This window comes from Tachypleus tridentatus, chromosome 8, assembly GCF_004210375.1.
Source record: "Tachypleus tridentatus isolate NWPU-2018 chromosome 8, ASM421037v1, whole genome shotgun sequence".
Lineage (NCBI taxonomy): Eukaryota > Metazoa > Arthropoda > Merostomata > Xiphosura > Limulidae > Tachypleus > Tachypleus tridentatus.
This window is the reverse complement of record NC_134832.1, coordinates 124965909-124993579: the sequence shown is the minus strand read 5'-3', so window position 1 is coordinate 124993579 and position 27671 is coordinate 124965909. Positions and strand designations below refer to the sequence as shown.

General features: G+C 32.7%; 1 protein-coding gene across 2 annotated transcripts in view; it reads right to left on the bottom strand.

Annotated features, from left to right (window-relative positions):
* LOC143223422 (uncharacterized) overlaps positions 1 to 7442 on the bottom strand; it is a 40169-nt gene extending 32727 nt beyond the window's left edge. For both annotated transcript variants that reach the window (XM_076451372.1, XM_076451373.1), the window contains exon 1: positions 6926 to 7442. The gene's annotated coding sequence lies outside the window, so the exon portion shown is untranslated. The remainder of the gene's footprint in view (positions 1 to 6925) is intronic.
* Positions 7443 to 27671: the final 20229 nt, after the last annotated feature.

The following is a 27671-nucleotide window of genomic DNA, read 5'->3' as shown; positions in this document are numbered from 1 at the left end:
ATAAAAATATAGGTGATATTAATATATAGGAAACAACACTAATATACGGGAAAAAGAAAAATGAATAAAAATATAGGTGATAATATTGATATTAATATATAGGAAACAATACTAATATATGGGAAATAGAAAAATGAATTAAAATATAAGTGATATTAATAAAAAAATAAAAATAAATTACAAAGTTGTTTTGAAATTTTTTTAAGAGATGCACAAAGGTCATTAATTCTAGGACTGAGAATGATGTCATACTGTTATAGAATTTAACAATGCTATCCAATAAACATCCTTCATTTCTTTCTAAAAGTGGAAAATATTCACAAATAACAATGAGCAGTTATGTTGAAACAAGATAAAAGTAAATAAACTTAAACAATATCAAACCTAATAAAGGGCAGTTGCTTGAAAAACTAGTTAAATAATGTAACTGTTTTTGTCCTTTTTTTAACTTTAGGTGTTTATAAAAACAATATTTCTTTTGTGAAGTAAGAGAGGATTTTATATACTGTAGACCAGCACAGTGCTTTCTTGTACCTAGAAAAGCATGAGACCTGTACAAGTAAAACTTTATACAACCTTCCCTAACAATGGCTCGTGACCAATAAAAGCCAGCCTATTAACCTGAGACACACACAAGATCATCCTCTAATACAAAGAAAAAGCAATATGCAACAAAATTCACATAACACAAACTTGAAACTCCCTTAAGTTAAAAAAAAGAGAAAACAGACCTCCATGATGGTCACTGAATATTAAAACTACTGTATATATATAAACCAGTCTCTGTATCAAGAAGACTAATGATTGATTTTCAGCCACAACCACTAAATAAATAGTTCTTTGAGATTTCCAAGAATATGGAAGCAGATTAGTCAAAACACAGGATAAAAAGTAATGAGTAACTAGTATCTAGTAGTTAATAAAAAGTTCTCAATTAACAATCAGACTGAAGTGACCATACAGTAACTGTTTTTGTCCTTTTTTAACTTTAGGTGTTTATAAAAACAATATTTCTTTTGTGAAAATTTCAGTGACAGTTCATGAGCATCAGAACTATGGGATGAACTAGACAAATACAAAAACTTGTTCACCATTTACCATTCAGATAACTAGACCTGCCTGATGTTTCAGGAAAGAGTAAGAAAAGAGGATTCTAAAGTATTCTAGAGATGTTTCTCAAGCAAATTAGAATGACCAAATACAAAGTTCACCAAAATAATTATAGCAGAAGTAAACAATCTGATTAACAATTACTTTGAAATTCTTTTAAAGCCTGTAAAAATGTCCAGTGATTTAGTCAACAGAAAAAATATAAAAAAAGACAACAAAAGCATGAAGAAATTGCAATTCCAAGAATTACGTGACAAAATAAGTCACTCTCATTTACAGCTGTGATAAGACATGTAACTGGATTCCTCTAAGTTCAAGAGAGCAAAGTCAACAAAAAATGTATCAATTACAAACATATATGTGACATTTGTAATCACGAGTTCAAATGCCATAAATACATAGACGGATGTCACTGACAATGAATGTAAATCTCGTGTATACATTTGGTTGCCAGATATATAAAAAGTGTTCTTGACTGAAGCCAACAGGCAAAAAAATTCCAGATTAAAATGCACACAGAAGCATTTAAATCACATAGTCTTATGTACTCACATCAGAACCTCAATGATGAGTAGTGTTGATAAACAAAATAACACTGAAAGTCATATCTGTTTATCTGATCAGAACAGCAGCATTTTAAAATTAATTTATATGCAAGTTACTGAATTATGTGCAAAATGTAATTAAACATCTTTACAATCCATGCATGTGAATGAAATTAACATTATAGTATATAATTTAATGTTTATGTTATCCAAGTTTTAATTCTTTGTTACAACAGAAACATTTAAAATAAATATTTTGCTCACATAGTTTGCTTGTCACATGATCCAAGTTATATAAATAAAATCTCCAATTTAACAAAAACTCACTGTAAACACATAAGCTCGCAATGCATACAACTGTCTAGATGCCAATGTATTTTCACATGTCCTTTTGAGACATACAATAAATGCAGTCTTAGAACTGAATCCACTGCAAAAGAGAAATAGATTTTACAGCCTTTTATGGGTGCTATGACAATCTTCTATACTTTGGAAACAAATTTATGATGTACAAGTAATTAGTTAATACAAGTGTACAAAGCTGTTATAAAGAGCTCAGTTTACACTCCACTCCACCAATACTTATTATGATATTGGTATAGAGTTTTTGTACTGAAGTCGAAGTAACAGCCTGCAGTACTATTGTCTACAGCACTTACAGTGGTTTGTTACCTCAAAATGCTATAGTTAGAGACAGTTGAACTGTACTTAAATCTAATTTTTATATTTTAGTTGCCTGTGTATAATTTATGTTTTAAAAATCATATTTGGGTGATTTAATGGTTTTTATAAGCTTAACTTGTTACATGGATTGTGAAAGCTTTATAAACAAGATGGAATCTATAACAGCCATCCTGTTTTGGCAACACATCTATGTGGGGAATTTGTCAAAATAACTTCTTCATAAAAAGCCTATTGGTATCAGTTAACATATCAAAATAAATAGAGACAAAAAATTTTAAAGGAGAGTTAAAAATAAACTATAAATGAAAAGATAAAGACATTAAATTACAAATATGTGAAAAAGATGACTATACTAATAAATTTCTATAAAGATGTAAAAGGTATGTACACGTTTTTGTTAATTTTAAAAACATTTCCCTGCACTCTCTGTTGATGATGATAAATAGAGTTAGTAATACGGTGCATGAAAGAGAAAATAAAGTATTCGGATTATTAAGTATTCGGATTATTTACAAAACACAACTGAAAAATAAATAAGAACAAAACTACAATAGGAATTTCATTAATTAATCAACAACAAAAATAAATCTCTTCACAGAAAACTAAATCTCATAAAAAAAAATACAATTCCTAATTGACCTAAAACATTAAGAAGTTAATTATTCTTGGGTATCTTTGAAATTAGATTTTGATAAAAATGGTTTTATGTTTCAGATGTGGTTTAAATAAACAGTTTCAATTTTAGGTAATAACATTAAAGTGTGATGGTCCATAAGGTACAAATTTTCCAAACTCTTAAAATTTCTTGATTTGAACATATTGTGTTAACCTTATTTCCCCAGATGTTAAAAGCTTTAAAAAATAACAACAAAAGCACTTTCAATTTTGTCCATAAATCATCCATACAAAGATCATGGGCATAATGTGTTTGCTAAATGACCAATTTCCATCTTCAGTCATTGTCTAATTCAACAGAAATGCCTTTGTTGCAATACATGGAAAATAGTCAAGTAAGGAAACTGTTATTGTATTAAAGTCTATATTTATGCTGTGCTGTTTGTGTCCCAGGAACCACAGTACTTACATTATACATACATTGTACCTCACTACTATAACAACTGAATAACACAAGCAAAACCAGGTTAATACATGTGATTCATCCTCACTATCAAGCTGAATTCAGGGAAAGTACACCTTACTTAAAGAGATGGGACTAAATATTTGTCCACAGAAAACCATGCTTTCCTTTTCACTACTGGCTTACATTATACACTGTATCTTATTAGTATGATAAATCTGACTTAAAACTGTAAAATGTTCAAAGTTGCATCGCCTACTTCAATCTTTTTTATCTACCTTTGTACTAAACTCACTGACTCTTTAATATTTTGGGATCTTCTAGAAATGTTTCCCTCCATCCAGGATGTTTTTTTGACCTCCAAATTAACAAGTTAGGACTGAGAGATGCCTTGGGTCTCTTTTTACAACTGGATGATATATCCATATTGAGGCTTACAATATAAAATTGGATATAAGGTGCCTTGTTAATTTGGAGGCCAAGAAAACATACTGGAGAGAGGGAAAAATTTCTAGATGATCCCAATTTTCATGAAAATATAGGTGATTTCCAACAAAATAAGATATTAAGCAGGGCAACAGTGAAAGTTATGTTTCCTATACTGAAAATGTATTTCATATAACTAGTCTCATTTAGTGCTGCCCTTTAAAAAAAGAAAGAAAAACATGCCACAAGCCTTTTTCCTCCCTTCCTTTGGAAATGACTCATTTTAATGCCTCTCATGCAAATTATCAAGGATAATCCTCCACAAAGGAAAGTGCTATACACTCATTATACATGCAACTTCCTCTATTCAGTTCTATCAAATTACTGTTTTGAGTTTTAGTGGAGAATTGAAGCACTCATTTTGAGTGGAGAGGAAGTACATTTTATGTACAGAATCATGCTGTATCAAGACGATTGTTGGTCGTAGGCACCTATTGTTTGTAGGCCCTACCAGCCATATAAGTTAAACCAAAAATTAACTTTTATGAAAAATGTTCATGGACCTATAGTTTGCATAGGCACTAGGCACTGTGCCTGATAAATAATTCAGCCCTGCCTCCACAATACAGATAAAGTATAATTGAAGGAGGAAGTCAAACATCCATACTACAATGTGCAAAAACTTATGTTTTTGCTTTTACTCTATATCCAAAATCCAGCCAATGGGAACTGACTTTCATATGGGACCAGGATGATGAAACCCAACCAAACGAGTGAACTGCAATTTGAGGTCTCACTCCTTTGGTCTATATATATGATGTCATCTACACCAGCAGAAAACCACTTCCCTACTCTGCACTGAATTGTATTTTTGTAGATATTTTATGCCATTAAACAATTCAGGACAATGCCCCACATTCCACTACCACAGTGACTTGGAATTGAAAATTGATAAGGACACCAAACTCCACTCGAAGAAAAGGGAGTGTGATACATGGTGGAAAGTTTGGAAATATGTCAACACCTCAGATAGTGAAATAGGTGACCATGAAACTGTTTTTTTGAAGTAAACCAAGCTGATGTATTCAATATAAGGAATGACAGGACAGGCAGCTATCACATTCTGTTTTATTCCTGTAGTCCATGATTGGTACAGTCTGGGATGGGTGTATTTGTGAGGCAATTTTCTTGCAAAGTTAATCCTCAAGCAACCTTGTTGAATACCCCCCTCTCAACAGTGTGCACTGAATGGCCATGGAATATATTTAGGTGTGTATACATGGCAGAAAAGTGTGGATTTTAAGGTTAAAGAATACTTGATCAGGCAACACTTGCCATGGAGTGTGATCCAAACAGAGAATTACAATGAGAATGGAAATAAGGCCTCTGAAAATGTAGAAAAAGATGAAATATAACTTATCCAAGCTTGTTGTCACATGGAAGTCTAAAGAATAGTCACAGGTAGAAGACAACATCCTGAAGAGGAAGTAAAAAGCCTATGCAAATAATGAGAGAAACATATTACATGTAGACCATATGCCTAAGAATTTCCTCCAACAGACGATGAAGATGAGATGCCAGAGAAAAGGTAAGATGCCAAATTTGATGAGAAGACACCTGGAGCAATGTATGGGAGGATAAAGAAACATAGGAATAAACCAATCAAATCAAAAGTTGAACCCATATGGTGGAAGGAGAAAAATCACTAACAGAAGATGGTTTCCAAGGGATAAATAGATGGAAATGGAAATCATGAATGGAAGCTTTGCAATATAACAATGAAGAGCACATACAGGACACAGAAGGACAGGATATGGAAGGAAGGGAAATCAGAGTAACCATATCTAGCAGCCAAGATTTTATGGAGGAAAGAATAACCTGGATAAATAAAATATGTTAAATGATAAAGAGTATATGAAACATTAATGGCAAATAAATCAGACTGCCAACATCAATAAGCTAATAGGAGAAAGAACACCAACCAAGGGGAGAAACAATTTCATTATAAAACAAAAAAAGGAGACTGAGAAATTGATTGAAAGACTATGACAGATAGCCAGTCTTCAGTTTTAATGACAACAACAAACAGCTGGAATAGAAACTGTGAGAGAGATGATTTCCAGATTCAATGTTCTGTTGGACAGGTCTTGAACTGCCTCCGACAGAAGCTGGCTGTTAATGGGATCCTGAAGAAGGAAAGAAATGGATATCTGTGATAAAAAGAGGAAGGTAAGGGAAGCATAGAACATGTCCAAATAATCCAGCAATCTGTGGTGAAACATTGCCAAAGGGGAAGAAAGTCACACAGCTGAGCTCCCATCCAGTTATCAACTGGTACTGTTGATATTATGATGATCTATACTGAAAAGAACACCTGGAAAGAGGAACAGGTAAAAGCTGGGAAGCACTAGGATGGGAAACAGGAATAAGAGCTTGTCTTGATTCAACTACCAAAAACGAAAGGGTAGAGTGTTGATGTAGGTGTTCCCAGCATGCAATTCCAAAGTGTCTGGAATACATTTGAAAATATACTAAGAAACAGAGCTACACATGATTCCCTAAGTGGGCAGCAAATAAATCTGACAGAAGGCTGCATTTTGACCCAGTATGTTTCAAAAACAGAAAAATTATGTATGCAAGGTGAGAGTAGAGAATGAAAAATGTCATCTTAGAAGTAACAAAGGAGAGGCTGTTCCTCAAAAACCTCAGGATTTTGGCACATAGTATCTGAAAGTAAATGTATGGTAGATAAATACCACAAAAGTAAGGATAAGACAGAGGCATAGGTTAAAAGCATTGGAAGTCAGGGGGTACTCCCAAATTGGCAAAATAGATTCCAACACCTGTGAGTCTTAAAACGGATAGGCAACTTGATGATTCGTCAAACAAACTATCCACAGCACATAGGAAGCAAGACATGCTGGAACTCTCAACCAATTATGAAGTAAAATGCTTTGTATGAACCCTAATATCCAAAGAAAGTGGGAAAACTAAATAAGGTAAAGAAAAACTAAGAACTATCATACAACAAAAAAGGATGAGGATTGTAGGAAATCATAAAAAGGGATAAAACATCACATACCTGAGAAATCATACCTAAATACGCAATATTAGACCGAGCTCACTCTGCAGGAGGTGTACAAGGAAACATGAGAAAATCCTGTGGTGGAAAAAGGCTATAAAAATCTTTCTCGGAATGAACAGGTTCAAATTGTTCATGAGGTGAATAACTTCAAGAGAAAGTGGCTGACTCACAAAACGATCAGTCTCTCATTGAATAATTGCAGATAATTCCATTAACAGGGTTGCTTGCACCTCCAGCCATGGTTACAAAACCGGCACTCTGTGCTCTATCTACCTCATGTGCTTCTTGAGCACTCACGAATTTTCCAAAAACAAACATGTACAATATTATATCAACTATACTTTGACCTATCCATTGCCGATGATCAGACACAATAAGCACAATATTTATATAAGCAGTTTGTCACAGCAACGAATCTTACGGTAAAGACTTTTTTTTAAACTGATAGAGTGTGATCACAATTAATTACACTTGTGAAAACATATTGGAAGTAAGCCTGTGACGTTATTAACGATTTTTATATTCAGCGCCCTAGGGCTCTTCATGGGAGAAAATAAATAAATTTCTTTTTCTTGTAATTCTGTTCCCACCAGTATGTAAACAGTTTGTTTATAATGCTTTTATTTTTTAATATTTTAACTCAAATTGGGGAAACTTAAGGGAAAAATAGAAACTTTTTAAATTCCGTATATGTAATTTATCTGCCAGGCGAGTTGTTTGAACTATTTTCACAACAATAATTGTGATTATTTAGCAAGTATTATTGTGAAACAACAATACCTTATTTTGTAATAAAAATAACGCATACATTAGATGTTTTTCACACATTTTTGAATTTGTATATTTTAAATTCAAATCAAGACTGTTTAAAAATGGAATTGCGGTTTCTGTAGCCTCATCATAAATTTTACACCTTTTAGTTTCTGTACTTTGTCAGCTTTTAGCGTTTAATCCGTAACTTTTATCAGCTTTTAGTGTTTAATCCGAAACTCCGTAACTTTTATGATATATTGTTTGTGGTGTTTCTTTGTTGCCTCTAAGCATGTTGTGAAACAACAATATCTTATTTTGTAATAAAAATAACGTAAACATTAGATGTTTTTTCACATATTTTTGAATTTGTATATTTTAAATTCAAATCAAAGCTGTTTAAAAATGGAATTGTGGTTTCTGTAGCCTCATCATAAATTTTACAACTTTTAGTTTCTGTACTTTGTCAGCTTTTTGCGTTTAATCCGTAACTCCGTAACTTTTATCAGCTTTTAGTGTTTAATCCGTAACTCCGTAACTTTTATGACATATTGTTTGTGATTATTACGTGCTTACAATATTTATAATATTAACAATGAAACAGTATCTTAGCAACATAGATAATTAGGAGACATTTTGTAAAACCTTCAAGTTACCACTGCAAACAAACTTTAAGATATAGAGATGGTGAAGTTCTTTTTCAAAACATTGATTTTTTACAGCATTATATGCTGTAATGATCGCAATGCCTGGACACATAAAACTTAAACCTGAAAGTATTATACTTGGCGCCCCACAGGTGATTGCATGTGTCCCTGACAGCTATAGGATCGAAAGCTATAGCTTTGAGATTTTCAAGTATTATTGGTTTGGCCCCTACGGTGGAATAGCAACAGACAATGATAAAATTCGGGTAAACAAAGCCACGGGTGATTTGATGATTTATAAATTTGATTTTTCTGATACCGGTGTGTATAAGTGCGTTATTGAATACTCAAGAAACTGGGAGATAAAAGCACACAAACCAATTTTCATCACTCATTTCTTGGAAGGTAAATGCTTATAAGAATCGATTTTGGTATTGTTTAGAAGTTAAAAAAAAAACAAGTTTAAATTATGATTCGGATTCCATCCATTTTTACTACAATCTATGTAAAGTGTTATAAGTTCGATATATATTTAATGATTGTACATTAATTTTCCAAAATCCATGAAATCACCTTTCCAACTACCTACATACAACTCACCGCCATTGTTTCCGTGTTAAGCCTGAGGTGTTAAAATGTTGAAAATCAAACTTGTCTGCAGATATAAATTTATCATTACGAAATAATTTTTGGTTTATTATTATTATATACAATAACTAAATACATACATAGATATGAATAAATTTAATCAATAGCATTACACAATTAATCAAATTAGACATTCCGTGAAGTCAGAAAACGAGATAACCTTATGTTAGAAATTAGAAAGGTTTTGTTATTTTCTTTACAAGTCATAGAACAAATAATTTTAAAAAATCAAAAGTGTTGAATGATTTCTTTAATCGTCTGTGAAAATATTGAAATTACAAAATGCTACAGTGTTATAGCAGAAAAATGTTTCTTTTGTTACAAACACACAGCCAAGTTCTGGTATTCAGAGACATTGTTTAGCCACTTTTCACATTCAAGCGATGAAACAATACATTCTTATCATTTGAAATAACAAAGTTTGAAGAGCTTATTTGATTAATTATATCTGTTACTGAGCATATCTGTAATTCTGATCTGGGTAGACATCTTCATTTGTTGGAAGTTTATTTTAAACACGTCACATATTAATGAAAAAGACAAACTTCTAGAATAAATACAGCACTGCGTGTTGTTAACTCGCTATTCCGTAAAGTAGAAACAACACATGATTTTGTAAATAATTTTAATTTTTTTGGTTTATGTTCTTTCTCACGCTTCACTTTATTTTCCGTCCAGACATGTAATATATATTTTTAATTACGATTGTTTGTTTGTTTGTTTTTGAATTCCGCACAAAACTACACGATGGCTATCTGCGCTAGCCGTCCCTAAGTTAGCAGTGTAAGACTAGATGGAAGACAGCTAGTCATCACCACCCACTGCCAACTCTTGGGCTACTCTTTTACCAACGAATAATGGGATTGACCGTTACGTTATAATGCCCCCACGGCTGAAAGGGTGAACATGTTTGGTGTGATGGGGATTCGAACCTGTGACCTTCATATTACGAGTCGAATGCTTTAACACATCTGGCCATGCCGGGCCTTTAATTACCAAAATTTGCGTTTTTCATTTAGCAAAGCTACAAAAGGAAATATCCACTGCACCTACCGAGGGGAAATCGAACCCTTAACCTTAGCATTGTAAATCCTTATTTATTATTAGTTATGAAAATACATTGAGTTGAAACCTCCTTGCCTTACGATACAATAGATAAAGAGCAAGATAAGCCATCAACTATATTTGTTAGATTTTGTTTATACCTTACAGGATTTCCAATGTATGAGCTTTCACGAAGAAAAGTAGTTAATAATTTGTTATGAGCCTAAAGTGTCGTATCAGGTCAAAAATTCCCCTAGTGGCCCACAAAATGTCTGCGTGCTTCCAATGCTAGAAACCGGGTTTCGATATCCGTGATGGGCAGAACATAGATAGCCCATGATGTAGTTTTGTGCTAAATTCCAAACAAACAGTGCAAAATATTATTTATTATGTCAACAATACTTGAACTACGAACCATCTTATACTTTATTTTAGCATGCGTACAACCTAGTGAAAACTACCAATGTCCTGAAGGATTCATACTGAGAAATAACCTGTGTTGTAAGTTGTGCTTTCCTTTAAAGCGTTTATATGTGTGATCAGTATTTGTGAATTCTAATTTTTAAATAAATCGAAAAAGGAAAAACTGTTTTGAACAAACTAAGCAGTAAATTAGTTATTATATACTTCATCCATTATTCTATTTTTAATTGCCAAAGTTAACATTGTTTACATTTCAAGCTTTTTTCTTAGATCCAAGTCAACCAGGAACGGAGGAAAAAACATACGTTCCTTCTCCACAGAAAAGTAAGTTATGCAACATATAAGATTACGTAAAACGTACCTTTAACGTGAGACAATAAGTGTGGAAAGGTTGGTGACAAAATGTCGTGATGTAAAAATATTACTGTGAGTGACGATGTTTGTGTTGACGCGTGTTGTTCTTTCTTCCTGTTAAATTTCTTCAATCCCTTATTCATGAAGGTAAAAAATGTAGTAATGTGTGAAGATCCGATCTCTTATAATATTCCAGTACATTGTGGACATTATTTTCTAGTCTAAATAATAAATCTCTTACCATTTCACCACTCATAGCAACTCAGGTAAAACATGATTCACCAAACCACGTCTATCATTCCCACAAATTCACTGTTCACAGTTTAAGCTTTTTTTTTGTCTGAAGTAAGTTTATGAACCAGTAATTGCATGCCATAAGTATTTTCTTCCTCCTGGTATTGTTATATTATTTAAACCTTGACTATTTTAGAAAAACTGGTTGACTAGAGCAGAGTTTTAGATTTGTTTACAACAAAGAGACTTTCCATGCACTTTCCCTTTGAATTGTTACCGATAGTTTTCCAATATATTCTCTTTCGTTTGTAGTTCATTTAGACACTAATTACAGATTTATTTGAATAGTGAAACATATAAACAGTATTCAGTTTACAAATTGCTAGTAAGTCAGTGTCGACAATCATACATCCTTGGAAGTCTGAGAACTCGTTACTTTTGCTGTAATGGTGGTCAGTCACGTGACGCATCAAATGATCATCCTGATTTGATATGAAAACACAGTCAGTGTATTTGGTTGTCATAATATATGATAAGTAAATATCTTTACTTGGATTATCAAGGAAGAAAGTAAATCTAAAGTGATACTTCACACTTCTTTACCTGTACTGTTTTATCCATATGCATTAAACTTATTCGTGTTTGAATAAAGAGTGGAACTTCTTCGATTCCAGTAACTCAGAACGCTGTGGTTACCTTGTTATTTTCACTGTAGGTATACCAAATGAAACGTAGCCTCCTTCAATACTATCACATAACAAAAAACAAATTGCACTTAACTAACTTTCTTTTTAACTTGTATTTTTCCATTTCAGCACCATCCATGTCAGAACATACGATTCCATTGGTAACTGCTGCAGTAGGAATACCACTTTTGTTAATTTTTTTAAGGTAAGAACAAAACAGTATTTTTTATGTTTCGTTGAATATATCTTAATATAGTTTCTATGTTATTAATAGTTGAACCATGTGTGTATATACTTAATAATGAATTTAAAGGGGCTGAGAAATAAAAAAATATTAGTTACTTTCTTTTAATTAGAATGATAAATAATCAAAAGGTTACAAACGCTTGCATTAAAAAGAAATATATAAGGGGAAATTAGCATCATTAGTTTACAATAAAGTGTATTTTAAGTGTGGAGATTCACTTAAAGCTTAAATTGTGGATCACTTTTTTATAATAATACAAGTTCTTCTGATGAAAAACATTCCTTGTAAGTATGTTATTGTTCAACCTGTTTTTTATATGTAAATACAATAAGGTACTGTGCGTGTCAGTACAAATACTTAAAATTGAAACGTGTAAAATATGGGTAACCTAAACTATTACAATTCGAGTAATTGAGGTAAATATAAAAGGCATTTTCATTCAAAATAGTTCTTTGACTAATTAATGATTTTCAGTTTATTTCAATATGGTCTTAAAATTGAAATTTATCAGCGAGTATAATAATTATTCAATTATCCCTCTTAAGCTATAACAATTTATTCCTGTTTACATTTGTTAACTTTATTTTAAAGAGATGCAACAGTGGTCAACTTGCCATGTCCACCGTGGGGAACTGAACCCGCCTATTTTCGTTTTATATGTTCATATACTTACTGACGTTCCACTGGGAGAGAACGTCTCTGAAGCTGTCGTTGTTAAATATTATTATTTCTAGATTATAATTATATTCCATTTTAAATTGACATAACACTGATGTACAAATAAGAGTCAAATTAAATCATCCATGTTATTTATTAGCGCTTTTCTTTTCTAGTGTCATTATTTGGAAGTGCAATTGTTGTAGATGTAAAACAGTTAAATCAGTGAACACAGAAGACCATACAAATAAAGATGATAGAAAAAAAATTAAATATTCACTTGTACCACAAAAAGATGAAGATCAGTCTGTTAATAGAGACGAGAAGAGAAAATGTAAAAGTGTAAAAGAGAAGAGGGCCAAAAAAGTCCAGAATTTTCATCTTCCTGAAGTAAGTATTGTGATAACGGGAAATGTCATCACATTTCATACCGAGTGTCTGGGACTTACAACGCTAGAAACTGGCTATCGATAGCTGTGGTGGGTAGAGCACAAATAGACGAACATAACAAGAATGTAATATACCTTCAGTCACATATGTTTACTTACTTTCTATACATTTTTATGCTGGTGTTCTGCGTGAAGTTTAGACACCGTTATAAATATAATGTATTAACTTTACACTCTAATCTTCCACCTTATAAGAAACGTTTAAATTTAATGGTATCGATTTTTAGAAGTAAATTGTAGTCGGTTTAAATGGATACTTGATAACTAGCTTCTAGAGACGTTGTGTGTAGATATATACATATAATACAGGTTTCTTCTTTATCATTGCAGCCATCTCAAAACATTTTCGAAATTGTTGTACTCTATTGACTCTGTTTATGAGTCATGTGTTTTCACAGTTATTGCGCTATTGACACAGTTACGGATGAATCTTAACTTGGTATAGGTATACAACAACAACTTTATGCCAAGTCGCTTAGCAACAAAAGTATGACCTGATATTCTTGTTAATCTATGTACTCAAAGTATAAAGTGAAATGTATGAACAACAAAATTGTAAAAATTACATATTTTCTACTGTATTAACATTTGGGAAGATATATGAAAGATGCTTCTAATATGACCATTTTAAAACCGTTCCACTTGGATAGAAGCTGTTTCAAATTATGGATCTAAGACCGCTACGGGGAAAGGAAAGCGTTTTATCAGTATTTTATCTTAAGGTTTTTATTGATCTGGTCATATATAAGGGAGACAATTCTTCATGTCATTAGATAACTTTTTATTAATTATGATTTACGTAAATTCCGTCCAGGGGTCTAGTACTTGCGCTAGTATATAATAATATTTTCTTCATTACCATTTAACCCGTCTCCAAACCATAAATGTTTATTCTATAGATTCGTACTGCATGATTCTGTTTATGAGTCATTACCTCGTAAAGTTGGCTCTCACTCATTCAATTTAGCAGTAGAGAGACATTTATACGTATGTGAGGACTTCATACACTACAATTGCTAATTTAGTAGTGCAAGACAAGAGGGAAGGCAGCTAGTCATCACCACCCACCGCCAACTCTTGACCTATTATTTTGCAAACGAACAGTGGGATTGATCGTCACATTGTAATGCTCCCACGGCTGAGAGAGTGAGCATGTTCGGTGTAACGGAAATTCGAATCCACGACCTTCGGATTACGAGCCAAGCGCCTTAACCACCTGACCATGCCGGGACATTTATATTTGCTTATTTTCTTTTGCTGTTTGACAAACCGGCATGAGCCAAATTTTCTTTGCTTGGATAACTGTAGAACTTTGATGTATCTTATCTGATGTTCAAACACCCCTTTCGTCATGCCAAAATTTTAAACAGCAGAAATTCTCGAACAAGTTTACATTTATGCTCGCTAGAAACTTTCTATATAAAATCACTGGACTCATTTACGCACCACATAGAGTTAAAATGTATTTTACTTTACTTTTTATGAAGCATCATTATTATCGTGTTTGTATTCTTCTTGCGCTTCAGTTCAAATCGATTTTGATGAATTTTGCAGCGCCATCTCGATGTTAAACTGCTTCCAAACAAATATTAAAATATTCGAATTTTAAATACAAAGGCACCCACAGATTAAGGACATTTGGTGGAGCCCAGTAATACGACCGAATACTTATAACTCTAATAGTCGGGTATTAATGCTCTTGGTGAGCAGACACAGATAGTCCGTTTTGAAGTTTTTTCGATAAAAAAGAACAACAAAAACAACGTAGAGTAAAATTCTCGACAATTGCAGCAACTAAATTAAAATATACATCACGCTATTTATCATTCTCTAAAGTATAGTTGTTTGTACCAACGTTTTTTATTTCAATTTCTTTTTTAGTTTGATTATTTTTGAAATTCTCAAATTTCTGATAACGCTTGTTAGTAATTGTTTACATTTTGTTCTGTTTAGTACCAGAGAAATATACTTTCTACAGAGTTTTTCCCCGAAGTAAAGTTGTAAATATTTCGATATGCATAAGATAAACATTCCATTCCCATTTTACTTATTAGAAATCAATTTATAGAGTCAATTAGCTTGCTCACAATTTGGATATTTCAATAAAAGTGTTGTTTGAAAACGTATTTTAATTGATATCCACTAAATTTATATAGCCCAGTTATCGGTAGTTTCATTGTATTAATTTCCAAAAGGTAATTTCCCTGTAATGATAACTAACATCAACCTATCCTGATTCTTGTTATTTTTAGAAAGAAACAAAGGCGAATGTTTTTACTAATAGGAAGGACATCCAAAATAGTAATGTCTCAAGTAAAATAACAAACATTATCACGAGTCTTGAAGGATCACATGCCAAATATTTTATAACAACACAGCCTCATAAATATCAACCAATAGTCTCATATATATCAGAAACTCTGTTAACTGAAAGGAAGAAGGTATCTTCACATCGTAGACGTAACAACAAATTTAATAAATACAAATCAATGAGACCTCTTTACTTCAAAGAACTGCGAGATTTGTTTCACGAAAGGAAATCATCAGATTCAGAGGGTTCCGAGAACTAGAGTAGATAGAAAAATTGAGAAAAGTAAGCTCCTGAAACATATTTAAATCCACAAGAATATTTTGACCAGTGTTTAACTGAATTAGAAAGCCAGATACAAGACAACAACAGATGAATTTCTATGATCGGACGATTTTCTTCACTAATAAGAGAGAGTGGAACTCGATTTATGTTTTCTTGTCCCGAATTTTCACAAACTTCACATCGATAAAAAATTGAAATAAAATCTATGTAAACAGAAAATAAAAAGTTATAGAGTATTTAAAAATTGCCTGTTTTATCGCTTTGAGAATCCATGTTTGTTTCAAAGAAAATGATATTTTATTAAAGAAGCTTTATAAATTATAACTTCACTGTAGACACACAAGTTGGGGAAAGAATGATTTCAAATTAGTAATTAATATTTTTTGGATATACAAAACTGTTTAGTTTAAGAGTTATTATTCAATTTATTTGGTGAGTTAATATTTAATGATTTAAAAATATAATAGCAAGAGTGTTGAAAGTGATTATTTAACTTTGGTTGTATGACGTGGCAAACAAACAAACTTACCACGTTATACAACCAAACTTAAATAATCACTTTCAACACTCTTGCTATCATTTTTTGATAGCCCTAATTTAGTAGTGTAAGACGAGAGGGAAGGCAGCTAGTCATCACCACCCACCGCCAACTCTTGGGCTACTCTTTTACCAATGAATAGTGGGATTAACCGTCTAATTATAACGCCCCACGGCTGAAAGGGCGACCATGTTTGGCGCGACGGGGATGCAAACCCGCGACCCTCAGATTACGAGTCGCACTTCTTAACACGTTTGGCCATGCCAGGCCCAACGTTGTAAGAGTCATACATTGTGTGAGTCAATTATTGACGCCAAGTTACTGTATTTTTTATGTTTCCTCAAGTTTGTATTGTTACACTCAAACGTCACTGCGTAGTTTACAGAAAGTTTGAGGCCTCAATGAACAATTTATAAATATATGGGCTACCAACCAACTGAGCTAGATTGAGAAAAATTGTTCTTTTCTCAGAAAATTAGTCAATGAGAGAAATCGTGAAGTTAGCTGGTGTGAGAATAATTAACCATATCGAGCGATATGATAAAGTTAGTTTCAAAGTTTAATAAACATAATAATGTGTATTGTAAAAGGGGGATCTATATTAATTGAACAATTCTCTGTGGATTTTGATGAGAAGTAGACAATTTTTTAAAGTTATGATACAACTGTTGTAACCCATGGGGTACTTACTAAGTGAATAATTTACTAATAGTACTGTGAGAAAAATATTTATATTGTTTTTTTTTTTTTGCCACTCAATTCCTTTGAGGAATATAGGGCCGCAATTACTGCGGTTTCCGTAACAGGTGTTTAAGTGAGTAGCTTGTTAGCCCACTGCACCTAGCCGTCCCTAATTTAGCAGTGTAAGACTAGAAGGAAGGCAGCTAGTCATCACCACCCACCGCCAACTCTTGGGCTACTCTTTTACCAACGAAAAGTGGGATTGACCGTCACATTATAACGCTCCCACGGCTAGGAGGGCGAGTATGTTTAGCGCGACTCGGATGCGAACCCGCGACCCTCAGATTACAAAATATTTTTCGTACACACATTTGTCTTATTTTGAAGAGATTATTATTTGAAACAACAACTGGTATTTGACTAGAAACAGGAGTCTACCAAAGGTTACATGGGGTTAACAGACAAATGGGTAAAGAAATGTTATATTTGTTATAAAATATGTAACGTTGCGAAGGAATGGAAGTCCATTACTAACAAGCAACAGCAGAAATCTCAGTATAAAGCTGCTATAGCAACTTCTATAGCCGGTGTTGTTAAGAAACTAGAAAGTTTGACTGTCAGCATAGATGCTGCTGCCAAAAGAAAGAGAATCAATAAAAGGTGCCAGATTTACTATGAGAAGGAAGTTCCATTTCCATGGTTAATCAGTACACGACTAACAATCGACTTAAGTTAACAAATGGATCAACAGTGCCAATAGTGATTGGAGCATGTTACAGATTATCAGAAGTACCAACAAATCACAACATGCCAGTGAGTGAAGAATATGTTGGGGACAAAAGAGTGAAGTGCCTACAAGAAATTGTTTGCAGTAGTGAGAACCAGTCTACTATATTATGATCAAATGAGAGGCAAACTACACATGTGAATGTGTATGTGTACTTATTGGTGGGACAATGAAAAAGTGTCCCATAAGAAAATAAAGATAAATGCACTATATTATGTGGGAGACCTGGAGACAACAGTATAAAACATCCAAATTTGACCAAATTGTTTAAAACATACCAGCTAGTAGAAACTCAGATACCAGACCAAAAGAAAATTGATAAACCATAATCAATAAACCACACCACTAGTGGTCAAGAAAAGAAGAGCAAGCAAGACATCAAGACCTTACAAATGTCAAAAAGGGACATCCCGAATGTAGGTTTGTAGGAACTAAAGGAATCATGAAAGAAAGTCCCTCCATTGCAGAAACTTTGGGACAATGCCTGGGAGAAAATTTAACAGAAGACAAAGGAGACGGTACCAACAGAATAGAGAAACAAAAGGGAGTGCTATATCAGACCTATCAAAGACTATATGTATGAAAAACATATGCATGTATATATAAACGAAGAAGCATTGGCAGTCACCAATAGAACTCAAGAAAATAAGAGCAAACATAACACGAAGATCTTACAAAGATCAAAAGGTGATATCACGAATGTAGGTTTGCAGGAATTGAAGGAAGCGTAAAAGAATCACTTTTCACTGCACAATCTTTGTGACAATATATGGGAGAAAATCGAGCAGAAGACAAAGGGGTAAAGCACTTAGAGAGCAGAGAATTAGAAGGAATTGCTGTACCAAATCAAACAGAGAAATTATACTGGGGAAGTGTAGCAAATCATAACAACAGAATAGAGGACTCAACTGATGAAACAAATTCACGAGTTGACTGTGCAAGGACATCTAAGAGCAAAGAAGATAGCAGATAGATCTACTTGTTATGTCCATTGCCCAGGAATCATCAGAGATGTGAGCAGATCTTGCTGGCCATGCACTATCTGCCAAAGGACAATACCAGGAGGGAGTGTGGTTGAGGTGTTACTGGGGGAGATTTATTAATTAAAGAGTAATTAATAATGTGATTAATATATGGTGAAGTGCAAATTCTTAATCAATATCTAAGTAATACTTTATTTAATTAAACATTAATAAATTAATTAGGTGATGGATATGTATGTGATATGCAAAATTAAATTAATTAATATACAAGTTGGAGTAATAACCAAATTTAATATCAATTTTTGTTTCAAATACTTAATATGAAAACCCATGTTTTTCCAAAAAGGAGGATGTTATCAGGCAGCATAATATGATCATGTCACTAATGTCAGAGGGCGAGCTGCTAGAAGTGATGCCATCACCACAAGACGAAGTGTCAACATTGATCTTTTCATATTATAACACTAGATTTATAGTTTTCGCTTTTAGAGTCACTTTAAAAGTATCTTCTGATTGAAAACAACAACACAATATGATTTTAGTAAATGTAGTTTTACTCTATTGTAAAATAAGACTTCAGATATGTGACATATTTTACATTTTTTAAATACGTTATTTTTTTACTTATATAAAACTCCACTATGTTTTATGCAGGTATATGTTAATATGTGTTACTTAAACAATGACTCAATGGCTTTCACTTCTATATTTCTGTGGACTTATAATACTACAAAATAAGTTCAGGTAAGCGTGGGGTCCCCAGTGGCTCAGCGGTATGTCTGCGGACTTACACCCTAAAATCCGGGTTTCGATACCCGTGGTGGGCAGAGCACAAATATCCATTGTGTAGCTTTGTGCTTAATCCAAAACAACAACAACAAGGTAAGCGTGATGGGCAGCCACAGATAGCCCATTGTGTATTTAATTTTTAACAAAAATAAACAAACAGTTCTACAGTTAATATGCATGGCATAGTTTTACATTTATAACGTTTCATAGGTGTAGCACTTATCGATAACAAATTAGTTTACATTTCTATAATTAGTATATTGTATATCATATATTTGTAATAAACAAAAATAAATCCGAACAAAAATCAAAGACGCTGCACCAATTAAAAGGATCCCCAGCATACAGGCTATAATGTGATATATAAACTGTACTCTAGATTTTGAAGGTGACTGATGACGTATTACCCACATTGTGGTTGGAAACACTGACTGATGACGTAGAAACCACATTGTGGTTGGAAACACTGACTATCAGTTTTAACCATCACTCACCAGAATCACATGAAGAAATTCAAGAGCAATAAAATAATCAAAATCAATTGAAATCAGGAGAACGAGATGTGGGTTTTGGAGCTCATAACGTCCCACATCTATATCAGATAAAAAAATCGCAGGGTGCGGTATCTATCAGATGCAACAATGATTTAGTAATAAATCTAAATTGAAGTGAGTTTGTGACGGTTATGGTCTTGTTTACTATGATTTCATCTGTTACTGTATGTGAACAGAGCCAACTACTGAAGATTTCTGTCATTATTTTTAAGAAAGTAACTAATGACACTGTTTTGGGTTTGAATTTTATAGCTCGGAATATGGTTTATAATTATTTTTAACAGTGTGGTGTCGACATTGAAATGTAACAAAACGATTGTTTGTTTGTCTCTTAGGTTAGCACAAAGCTACATATTTTACTATGTACTTTCTGTCTACAGCGAGAAATCGAATTCCCTGACTTTAGTGTCATAAGCCCGCTGAACTATTATTGACGCGACAAAACGAAATGTTGTTTTACTTGGATATTTGAACATAAGTACGCAAGAGGTCTCTGTGCTAGCTTTCCCTAATTTTGAACTGATAGATGGATAGATACAAACAGCATTTACTATCAACTCTGGAATTGCTCTATTCGAATTCTTCAATCTCACTGCCACTATTAAAACTATTGGCGCGCTTTTATTCAGGTGAAACGTGAACTATGGATCTTTAGATGCATTGCCCGAATGAAAATCACTCGGTCGAGCTTAACCCACAAACTATTATATTTTTTAAAACTAAGTTGAATGGACGGTGAAATCTTATATCGAAACGTCTTCCTCTAAACTTTTGTTTCTACAATAGTTGTCGTCCATTTAACTTAGATTCAGCACTAATACTCTGTCTAAACAGTCTATGAAATAATGTTATATCTTTTCTTTTGTCTTTTACTCTAGGGTGCACATGTTTCAAAAAGAAATAAGCCTTCTTATAGCATAAGTTTATTGTTCATCTATGCGTGGCCTGACATGGCCAAGTGGGTTGAGGCGTTCGACTCGTAATCTGAGGGTCGCGGGTTCGAAACCCCGTCGCACCAAACATGCTCGCCCTTTTAGCCCTGGGGGCGTTATAATGTAACGGTCAATCCCACTATTTGTTGATAAAAGAGAAACCCAAGTGTTGGCCGTGGGTGGTGATGATTAGCTGCCTTTTCTCTAGTCTTACACTTCTAAATTAGGGACGGCTAGCGCAGATAGCGCTCAAGTAGCTTTGCGCGAAATTCAAAAACAAATCATCCCAAGCGGAGGATAGGACACACATAAAATGTGGTTTGAAATGGTTGAAGTTAAGCACAAAACTGCACAATGAGCTATCCGTACTCTGCCCACCACAGATATCGAAACCTGGTGTTTAGCCTTCTAAATCCACAAATATATAACTTTGGTTTGAATTTTGCGAAAAGCAGGACAAGGGCTATCTCTACTTACTTTTCATAATTTAGCAACCATAAACTAGAGGAAAGATAGCTAAACACCATCCACCACCAACTCTTGGACTATGCTTTCACTAGCAAATAATGGGACTGACCGTCATATATAATGCCCCATGGATGAAAGGGCAAATATTTTTGGTGACGGAGATTCGAACCCATGACCCTTAAATTCAGAGTCGAGCGCCTTAAACACAAGATCATACCAAGTATACAACAGCTGTATATAAGTTATCAGAAAAGTGTAGTGCAGCGATTCACGACCTCTAACCTTGTACCTGATCTCAAAATGAAAGTTCTTGGGTTCGAAACGTGCATATTCAGTTTTATAGTGTATTTATAGAAGTGGAATATTTAGAGAGAAGGATTAATGTTAAATTTTAATGTGATTATGATACTAATATCTGGAGGTATTTTATTACTCACAATCCCCAACTGTTACAGATTAGAAGTTTGGGAACAATGTATTTAAGACTATAGAGTGACTATAGACTATATGAACACCTGTAACTATTTATTGTAAGAAAACGTAATTTGAGCATATTTTTAATCAGGCAAGTGCTAAGGATCGTAACACAAACAGTATCTATCCAGTAAAATACTAGCGATCAGAACATAGATTATTGTTTATCTAAGCAAATACTAGAGATATAAACATAGGTTACTATTTATCCAGACGAGTACTAGAAATCAGTAAAACGTGCGCATGCCATGAATCACGAGTAGAATTATGCACTCTCTTGGCTAAAACACAGCATGACATATGAACTATAAAAGCATGAAATGAAAATACTTGTTTCTTTTAATTTCAGTTTGGAAGTACATCTAGTTCACATGGTGTCATTCGTTACTAAGGTATAGTTAGGTCTTTACCTGTTTTTTTTCTTTAATTTTTGGCTTACTGTGTTTCTCCAAAGAACATTACAAGATGTAGCTTTAGTAGGTCCTGGAACTATGAGGAAGATAGCACCAATAAAGTTATTGAATGGTGAAGAAGGAAACATCACCGTGTTTTGTAGAAAGACCACAAGACAACCTTTAGAATCTTGACCGTAGGAGTTTGTTTCTGGTGCTGTCATTAGTTAAAATGTACAGTCCCTTACCTTACTGGACATGTTCATTTTCAGGTCACCACTTTAGTTTCATTGGTCAATGGACTTTCAGAATGACCAGTACGTTGGAATGATCATATGGAGGTAGTGAGAAGATTTGGCACCAAACTAATGACCAACACACTTCTGGTTTCTGTTCATGAAACAACAGTTTATCTGTTTACACGTTTTAAGAGCCAATCTAAAAGAAGAACTGTCTGAGCTGGATAACTTGGTTACATAGAGTTAGCCATTAACATTATGACGAGTTGTATGTGTGACTGCAATGCATCCAAGAGAAAAGAACCTAAAACTTTGCACACATAGTAAGGGGATAGTGTGGGTGTGTACTGAGGTACTATGTGTTAGATTTGACTTTAAAATGTTCTTTATCCTAAATATTCTGCTTTGTAAAGGTCTATAGAAAAGTATCATTTTTCTCTCTCTTACTCAGTACACTATTTTCAACATGAACTTGGGAACTCTAAACATTTGAAGTAAACTAAGTTTTGGAAACAGAAACAGAGAATACGATAGAATTCGAAGACTGAAAAAGATTCAGATAAAATCACAGTAATAAAATAATCGAATCTGAGAAACTAAAGTAAATCTATTTGTTTTTAAAAAGGGTTGGACTGAATTAAGATTGGAAAATCGTAAAATAAAAATCATTAAAAAATTGGTGCATTGGGGTAGCTATAGAATTAATTGAAATAAAGGAGACATTTAACTGGTATAGTAAGATCTTAGTGGATCCACTCCTAGGTATGTTTTAGTACTGTATATAGAGTTCAGGTTAAATGGGTTATAACTAAAATATTCCTGGTTGACCAAGTATGATAATGACTGAAAATGTTTCATGACCAATGCTGTCAGTGAACAAAGGTCATGGAGTGACATTATTCACTGGACTAAGAATGTAAGTTGAAATTCTTGATATGAGTATATGCTTTCTTTGTACACACTCCCATTAAATGATCAAGAAAAAAGATGTTTAGCATTACAGATATTAATTTTGAGGTAAAGAGGACTGGAAGGTTAAACACCAACCATCTAGTGGAAGAGGACTATTGTATTGTTTGAAATGGTGAGGTGTACCAATGATGAATATTAGTAGTCTGTTCTCTTTATTATACTTTTAAAATTAAACAATAAGTTATCCTCTTGTAAACACTTTCAAACTCCTATATTTTGTTTTTTCTTTAATTAATTTTTTTTTACCTAGTGTTTTCCTTACATCATTACAATATATACCTGATTTGCATGTTGGTTTGTTTTTTATCTTTATCATTTAATACTGAAACTTATGTTAGTGAACTTTCTATTTGTCTTTCCTACAAGGAAACATCTCTTAAATAGCAACTTCTATAACTTTTTAAGAAATAAAAATTCATTCAATGTTTTCAGGTAAAAATAAAATATCTACTATTTCTAAACTACTTGGTTCAGAGACGTCTCAAGAAATGTGTCTTGGAACAGAGGGTTAAAGTTAAGAGCAATGAATCTGCTATTACAGACAAGTGCTTACAATCAGACTTGAACATTTATGATTTGTAAGACTCATTTAAGTCATACTGTAGATTTGCAACTATATATACTCCATAATAGTAAATGTTGGTTTGTTCTTTTAGGTTCTTAACCCTGCAGGAGAATTTCACCCTACATGAAACAGCTGGTTATATAGGTACAGTAATCTGAAATTACATAAAGTACATTATTTCAATGGCATTTACTGTATATGTATGCTAAGAACAATACATCTCTGTGGTAACCTGCTACTAATATTATCAGCAAGCGGCAACAAGTTAATCCCAATCACATTATGTCAGGGCTTACAGAATGTCATCAAGACTGCATAGATTTCTTTGAAAACCTGACTGACAATTGCCATATTTTATATCCAAGAAGCTGCTGTGGTAGTGACATTTTCCAATATTAAGCTACAAGGTAGGTATCTATAGGTTTTAAGTAAAGCTGCTGATAAACTTAGCAATTTTTATTGGAACTCATAATCAAGTATTCTTTATAAACATAATAAATGAGAACCAAAATTAATTTAATGCATCACTTCTCAGCTTGCAGCCTGAGCAAATATAATTATTGTCAGAAAACAACAAAATTATAATCCCTGTCATTTTGAAACTCCTTCAAAGGTAATGAGCACATTGCTTTTTGTAACTTATAAGAGGGTAACAAATTGTAAATAATGGAAAAGTAATTAAAAGTTTTAATGACATTACAAAATATAAAATATGATCAAATATTTATACTCTAATACTTTAGTAGTATTAAAAAGGGTAAACAAGTTCTTGCTTTTATGACCCTGATGTTATGCACATGAAACACTTTCACAGGGGCATAAAAACTGTTAATGCTGAGTTCCTTTAAATTTTTTCACGAGTAAAAATTGCTGAAGACAGTGATTGTATAGACTTATGAAAAGTTAACAAATGTTTGAAAATATCTAGATATTATTATTTTTGACTAGAATTTTCATGATACCAAAACACTGGATTTACATTTCAACAGGACAAAAATCAAATACTATGATTACATAACGCATTACACTCATACCTCACTAAAAAACAAAATATACAACATGATCACTTCTGTTATGTTTCACCAGATAGGGATGATAATTAACAACTAAAGGCTATAATTACCTTTCTTCAGGAAATGAAATTCACAACATAATCACTAAATCAATGTAGTTAAACCCCACTATTTAATAAAGCATGTATCATAACCACTCAAAAAAACATAGCTGATTGTGACCAGAAAAAAAAATACATATCAGTACTATTTGTACACTAAGTCCTGTCTAATGAGATAAAACATTGTACTGTAGTCAGCTGTGTTTTATTGTACAGAAAACCCACACAATGGCTCTCTATGGAAGGCATACGTCAGCTTCCACTTGATAAATCCACTACCACTGCTACATAGCCCATGAACACGTTAGCAAATTGTTTATATGTGACTCCTAAAAATAACCCTCAAAGTTGATAATGAAAACATAAGGATATGAGCTGTCTTAGATATAATTTTTTTTCAGCTTTAAGAGATTCTAGATTGACCAAATGCTATTATCTAACATGAGTAATAAATATAAAAAGGTTCAATCATAAAGGAGAGATATTCTGATAAAATATGATAACTTTTAAATAGTTGTGTGAAACAAAATAGAGAAAAATTGCAAATAAACTTTATGAATATAATATAACAAGCTAGAAACTTAAAATCTCCCTCTGAATGCATTAATTAAAATAAAAACCACATGTACTTTGGACTTCAAAGGTTTATTACATGCATTAATGATCTAATGATTTCATTCATATATAATTTCAGTCAGACAATATGGTGAGTGGATGGTAGATAATATTCTAGACATATTAGACATAATGTGTTTGTTTTGTTAGAGCAAAGCAACAACGAGCTATCTGCTGTGTCCACCAAGGGGAATCAAAACCCTGATTTTAGCATTATAAATTCAAAGACTTACCTCTGTCCTACTAGGGAACAGACAATGAACACTTGTATAACAGTTGTTATGGAGTGAATACCTTTTCTAAGTTAACATTCACAAACTTCATATTATAAAAACTGTTGTTATAACAAACTACTCACATCAATAGTATTCCAACCACTACTGTAGTTGTTGTAAGCCAGTGAGCCTTATAAGCTATTAAATGCAATGGTAGCCCACATCAAAATCTTATGTCAAGGTTAAAATAGCCTTCTTGTTTTCAAATTATATATTCTCTAAAAAAAAGATTCCTAATTCTTTTAGCTTTTTTCACCTCAGTCAAATACATTAGACTACTGAAGGTTTTTCAATGTGTGTAAATAATCATACTTAAATAATGTTAAACCTTTACACCACCATTATTTTCCAATGGGATTCCAAACATATTTATATATGGTGCCTTTGTTGTTAATATTTGCAATAATTTTATCAAGATACAAATAATAGTTGATACTATGGAATAAGAACCAGAATCTCATTTGATTAAGTAAGTGGTTCAAAAGTTGTATGAAGTTTAAAGGTAGGCAATTGAAAACAGATGTTTCATTTCAAAGAGAATAACTGATACTTACCTGTAAGACAGGAGTATTATGCAGTGAAAACAATATTTTATTGTTAAAAAGGTTCCAATGCATTCAAAGATTCATTAAAAATCCATCATCATATCATATTATTTACAATAGGAAAATAATTAAATGTTTAAAAAAATTACCTTTCAAAATTAAATGAGAGTGTAGATGTTATCTTGTATAATCATATATAACTGAAATGATAAAAATATTACACTTAAAATATTTTTAAAAAATATTTTATAAACTGCTATAGTTTATGACTGTATATATACATATATAAAGTATATTCAGTATATATGTATATTTTATCAAATTAACACTGAAATGGTGAAAATGTTTTTATATTACATTTCTATAAAATGTGAAAATATTTGAAATTTAGGTAATAACATTTTATTGTGAAAATTATTTGTATTTTATCAAAAAAAATCACAAGCATAAGCAAAATAAGTAACTGAACAACTTAAAAAATGTTTTCATCTTCAGTAATATCAGACCCTTTGGCTTCCTATTAATGGCCAGTGATCCCACAAGAATATATATGTGTGTATGAAATTTCCAAGAATGCTTCAAATGAATATCCTTAATGAGTTGTGTTATATGCCACAACAGCAGTTTCTTTGGTACTACATTATCAATCAAAGACAAAAGCTTTAAGAATTAACATTTTTTACTTAATCTGCTAAATGTATTACGTCTATTATTAATACTCTCAAGGTAACATTTGAGGACTTAACTGACACCTAATAAAATACAATTTAGATGTTAGAAAAGTGCTCATACTGATGTCCAAGCCCCTAATGGCACAGTGGTATGTCTGCAGACTCACACCACTAAAATCTGGGTTTCGATGCCCATGGTGGATAGAGCACAGATAGCCCATTGTGCAGCTTTGTGCTTGATTCTAAACAAACAAACTGATGTCCAACAAATATTTGAAAAGTTTGTTACTAAACTATGTTATAATCTAAAATTAAAATATACTGCTTTGAGAATGCAAGTCTTTCTATTCGAAATTTTGAATAACTTACAAGCTATTGTGTCACAAAATATTATGAACTCAGATAATAAATGAGCCA